The sequence below is a fragment of the Equus caballus genome, chromosome 20 (genome assembly GCF_041296265.1).
Source record: "Equus caballus isolate H_3958 breed thoroughbred chromosome 20, TB-T2T, whole genome shotgun sequence".
In the NCBI taxonomy this organism is placed as follows: Eukaryota; Metazoa; Chordata; class Mammalia; order Perissodactyla; family Equidae; genus Equus; species Equus caballus.
This window is the reverse complement of record NC_091703.1, coordinates 52,451,049-52,457,048: the sequence shown is the minus strand read 5'-3', so window position 1 is coordinate 52,457,048 and position 6,000 is coordinate 52,451,049. Positions and strand designations below refer to the sequence as shown.

The window sequence follows — 6,000 nt, the reverse complement described above, 5'->3', positions numbered from 1 at the left end:
CTTGAAGTTGCTTTTGCTCAAGGAGCATACCCCGTTCTTACATATACTAGTTGGAGTAACTTAGGGGGAGTGCTGATGGCGATCATATAGGTGGGGATAAATTCTTCCAAGGCAGCCCTTGGCACTTCATTTACTTTAGTCTCTCCCAAGATTTTGGGTTTCTAGCACAAAAGGGAAAATCAAGCAGTGTTCTCTGTCTTGAGTATCTGCTCTGCTTGACTTTGATCATAGTCATTTTAACTTTCTAATGATTGTCATTTCAAGTGCATGTACCCTGGGTGGCCTTTGTGTTTTCACACGTGTTTCTCAGGTAATTATCCCAAATGGGGCTTTGGGGATTTTTCTTTAAAGAGTTATTGTCCGGCAGAGAAGGAGTAGGAACACACATACCAATATTAACAATATTTCCATTGTAGGGAAATTGAGATAGTCACCATAAGAATTTCTTACATATATAGACTAACTTTAACAGCAAAAATAAAAATTAACTCATTAACTATGACTTTAAATTCCTGTGTATAAATATGCTTTGTTTTTTGTTAGGCACCTGTGCTAATAAAATCCTTGGATTCTGAGTTTGATAGCAGTCTTAATAAAAGTAAGATTATAGAAGCGGTAATAAAACCTATCATGCATGATTAAGTGCAGAGGGCAAATTAATTTGGCACTGCTTTGACAGAAAATTTCCCTTTGTTGTGCTTATATGCCTGTATTTTGTATCAATGGTTTTTATGATTCGGGGGTAGTTATGCCTTTAAGGTGATGAGCTATACGCTGATGATAGAATATAAGAGTAGAGATGTTTACCCAGGAAATGCATAGAGGTCATAGCAGGTGCAGAGTCCCATGCTGCCTATGTCATTTGTACAAAAAGGAAGGCCTAATATTTTGCAAAATATTGCGTCACTCTGTGTTTGAGACAGTTTTTAAGGAAAAACTCTAATTTTAGTACTTTAATAGCAGAAGATGATATATTTTTACATCTTAAAATTGGAATTGAGAAAGTAAAGTCTACTAAGGATTAAGGAAAATTGATAGGAAACGATCCATCCCATGATTTCCCCCAAATATTCACCCACTCTTCCCTGAATGGATTTTGAAGTGCATGGAAAGTTGGAGACAAAGAGAAGGCAGTCTTCTATGAGAGAGATTAAGGAATTCAGAACAAGGGTAGAATTTAACATCTCTCTTTTTGAGATGATTAAGAATCTGTGCTTATGAGCAACGTGAAATGTGCCATTTAATCATTTTGGGAAGACAATAATTTTCCAAGTTTATACCCATCAGGATACAATTATGATAAATGTAATTGATGAGAGAAAGACAGAAATTTATGTTGATACATTATGTATAAGGCAGTTACCTAAAGAAGAACTGATACAACTACTAGCTACCTGCTTTGACGCTTTGGCAGTTATGCTGTATTCTACTGGGAAATAAACAATGTCCATATAGAATTTTGTTTTATCTAAATATGGTTTTTCTACTTCCTTTCTTATATGCACTGATCAAAAAAATCTTAGTCAATGTCAGCTCTCAGAAAATGTAAGATCCTATCTAGGTTAATGGATGGCCAGTTTCAGCCCAATTTATTTGTGGGAAGATGACAGATCACTTTCTTTGCATTTACACCTGCAATAATACTTTAAATTCATTCTGATTTACTTTCATTTGAATTGCATCAATGATACAAGATTTTCCTGGATTTCATGAAAGACTTCACTCTCATGAATGGTGTATATCCCATATAAATCATTGCATAATTGAGAAAGGATGACTAATATCTCAGAATAGGAAACCATTATTGATTCAATAGGTCTAACTGACTTGAAGTTCCCATCCAACTCAGTCTTGTTTCTAATGAATTGCTTGTCCTGGGGAAGGAGTATGTGCATTTTAATGTGGGGGAAAAAGCCAAAAAATGAATGTCTAAGTGTGGGATTACAGGTATTAATAAAGATTATAGCAGGCATCAATAAAATTTTCTACATGGCCAGAACATTCCACCTAAAAAATAATAATAAAACAAAATGCTAAATTCTATGGAGCAGTCCAGAACTGATGACTGACCATTTGGTTCACATGGATGTTGTCCAGAACCAGAAATGTCTTTTAAAAATGGAAGTATTCCTAGGAAAGTTCTTCTGACTCAAAACCTTAACAAGAACAATAGTTAGAATTGCCATATAGTTTGTTATCCAGACCACAACACTTTTGAGAGTAAAAGAGGGAATATTTACAATTATGCCAGAACATCAGGCAAAATCAGAAGTGCCCTAGGCAAACCAGCCCTATCAATAATGCTTGTATTATCAACAGTGAAACTTTGCCCTGAGTGGAACCGTTCTTACCAATTTGCCCTGGATATTACACTGGCACAAGAAATCTTTCTTTTAAATCATAAACATAGTGATCACTATGCCTCTAAATAATAATGGATAATATTTATTTAGTATTTACTCTGTGTTCTTAGCACACATACATTTTAACACTGGGCTAAGAATTTTTACATTCATTATCTCATTTGATCCTCACTGCTTATTTTTATCCTTATTTTACCGTTGAGAAAACTGAAGCACAGAGAAATTAAGTAAAATTAGATGGCAAAGCCCAGATCTGAATACAGTTTAGCTCTGTAATCTGCACTCTTAAATAATAAATTTTATTCTTTCACTGTAGTTCCCTCTAAACATTGGAATCACAGTTGTGCATAATTTCTCTTTCCTGTGCTCACAACAGACACTGCTAATCTATCTGTAGTCCTTTCTGTTGAGCCCAGGATTGGCCACAGAATGCTTCTTGACACAATGCTCTAGGAAGCAACATCAGTGTTAAGATCTTTCTACAGACCGTGAACTAGTCCAGATCCCTATTTTACAAATGGGAAAACTGAAGCCCATTGTTCTTGGTGAGGCAGATATTGCCCACCCAACATCTGTACCTGCCTCTTTTTTATTGCCACCAAAACCTCAGTTTTGTTCACTTGTAGGTGGGCTCACATAACAGAAGAGGCTCGGCTTTCTCTAGGCCCAAGGCATAAATCTGCAGTAGTGCAAGGTAATCATGATATCAGCATTCCCTTTACCAATGGCCAGGTCAGGAATGAATATGAGATACTCTGGCCTATGAGATGAGAGATTATTAGCTATTACTAGCTAGAGAGAGGAAACTCTGGAAAACTCTGTTCTTGAAGAAGAAACACAAGAGAAGATCCAGTGCATCCTCTTCTTCCTGCCATGGGACACTATATTCCTTGGGGAAGGGTACAGTTTAGGATGTTGTTAACCATAAAACACAAGTTTGAAGATATCAATTCCTATATCATGTGAATAATCAAAACATGTTATATCAGTTTTCTATTGCTATATAACAAATTCCTTCAAACTTAGCAGCTTAAAACAACACACATTTATTATCGGTCTCCATGGGTCAGGATTATAGGGATGGCTTAGCTGCATCTTCTGCTTAGGGTGTCACAAGACTGTAATTAAGATGTCAGTCAGGATGCATTTTCATCTGGAGGCTCAACCGGGGAAGAACCCATTTCCAAGCTCATTCAGGCTGTTGGCAGAATTCATTTGCTTGCAGTTGTCTTACTGAGTTGTATGATCAATTTTTTTCTGGCTGTTGACTGGAGACCACCCTCAGGTTTTATAGGTTGCCCACAGTTTCTAGAGGCCATCTGAAATTCCTTGCTCTGTCGTCTTCTCCAACAAGGACACTTACTTCATTAAGATCTTGAGCAGTTTTCTGGAGTTATCTGTGGGAAAGAAGAGGAAAAAACTGATTTTCCACAAGTGAAAACAAACTTAAGAGCCTAGCTTCAAAAGTGGCTGGGTGGTTTCTCAGTGGTAGACAAGCCACCTTGGACAAACTGGGTAACGGGTGCAGGTAGGATTTTCTCTTCTCTTCTGTGGTCACTTGTAAAGATTAGAAAGGGAGAATAGGATCCAGAGAAGGTATAGCGTAAACATTCATGCATGTATTTGCTTGTGCTTTCACTCATTCCTACATTTATCCAACAGACATTCAGAGAGCACAAAATATAGGCTAGGAGCTCTGGCAGATGCAAAGATGAATCATACACGTATACATCTAATGGGAGCAAGGAGAAGCAAAAAATACAATTAAGTACAAAATAACACAGAAACTATTAAGGACCTTAAAAGAGAAACGTGCCGTGGCAAGGACCCTAAATACTAAGCTTGCCTAGAGGATAAAGAACGTTTGTTCAGCAAGAACCCAAAGGTAAATCAGAACATTCAAAGTCAGGGAGGGCGAGCACTCCAGGTAGAGGAACAGATAAACAATGAGCAGAAGAAGGAAAGTGTTAAGTCTGTGAGGAGATGAACAGGGGAGAGCTTATGGTACAACGTGACAGGAGAATAGCACAAGAAACTCACAGGATCAAAATGAGAACTGCAAAGGTAGGCGAACAGAAAAAGAATTCATTACATTCATATTAGACTTGTTTCCTGAGACCTTAATAAACTTATGCCAACTCAAGATGATTTACAAGAATTAGGTCAACTAGTAGATGGAGAAGTTTCTGCGTCTAGTATGAGTTTAAACAAAAAGAATAGATGATTGGAGTTTGCATTATCATAATTACCAAAGAATAAACGAAATATTAAAGTTATTCACAAGAAACCATCTTGAATGTCGTGAGGTGATATATAATATTTGCTCATGGCAAAATAAAGCTACCCCCATAAATCGAATCTTTTTCCTCTTTCTCCTGTCCCTGTACTTCCCTCCTACTTTAGTCATCTGACAAACTCATGAACACCTTTCAGTCCTTCAAAATCTTCTCTTAGGAGCATCTCATCCAGTAAAAGACAAAGGCCTCGTGGTAATTTTCTTTTAAAGAGATAAAATCGTAAAACATAAGTAAAACTATAATTGAGGTAATTCTGAACATAAACCAGGAACCAAAGCTTCATTCCATTAGGGCACTAAGTTTGGCTCACAGAGTGTCCTCTAAGATCAGGATCCTGAACCGCCCTGGTGGCGTCCAGCAGGGTGTCAGTGCTTCATACGTGCAACTTGCTTGGCAGTTAATATGCGTTCACATGGCTCTACCTAGCCCCTCCCTCAAGTTTACTCAACAGTCACAATCTCAGAGCTTGTGGCCTTCTGAGGATTTTCAACTGGAAGAGCTTTGAAGGTATCTGCACATGCGTGTGTGCATGTGTCCTCCTGTGCAACATTGTTGTAGTCAAACAAGCTGTGTGGGAGGCGTGTGAGTCAACAGACTTTTAGAAAAGCAAATCACTGGATTTGTGAGCATGTACATGGTTGCCTGGCATAGTTTCTTAAGTGCGTGCTTTTTGGATGAAATTTTTTTCTGGCCTTTGTTTCTTCCTGAAAACTCATTCTCAAGCTCTTGTGGACTCCTGTTCTAGAACAGAATACAGTCCTCATGGAGAGTATCATTAATGTTTGAGATAGCAATAAACATTATTCCACTGAGACCCTCTGTGGAGCCGATTAATGAAGAAAGAAATGAGTTTTATTCTCATATCATTCTTAAAATATAGATAGTCTCATGCTAGGCCAAATAAACAAGCAAATATTTTGCAGCTCTAATTTTAGCCTCTAGCATGGGAGATGCAAGGTGGGAGTGTTGAGCGTATACAGTTTGGCAAATGGTAGGGAACAAATGAGTGAATGAGGTTATTTGTTTTATGCCTTATCATGGTTGATATCTTCAAGCATATCATCAGGATACTAATGAAGTCTTAAATGGGCAAAATATGCTGCTAGTTCCATTTTGAACCATTCTAAACACAACTGCCAATCCTCACCTTCAATCCCAAGGCAATCGATCAGCCAGCCAACACATTTAATGAATACAGCTCTGTGCCAGGCACTGTTTGGGAACTGAAAATACAGAGCTGGATAAAACATTGCAAGTCTGTGCCCTTAAAGACAGTTTGTGCGTGAGACAGTGGGGGACAGAAGGTGATAAATGGTGGAGTGTACAACACATATGTCGAA

General features: G+C 37.9%; 1 long non-coding RNA gene across 1 annotated transcript in view; it reads right to left on the bottom strand.

Moving 5' to 3' along the window:
* Positions 1-3,385: 3,385 nt before the first annotated feature.
* Positions 3,386-6,000, bottom strand: part of LOC138919557 (uncharacterized) — a 102,062-nt gene continuing 99,447 nt past the window's right edge. Inside the window, exon 3 of the long non-coding RNA XR_011429803.1 lies at positions 3,386-3,760. This is a non-coding gene — a long non-coding RNA (uncharacterized lncRNA). The remainder of the gene's footprint in view (positions 3,761-6,000) is intronic.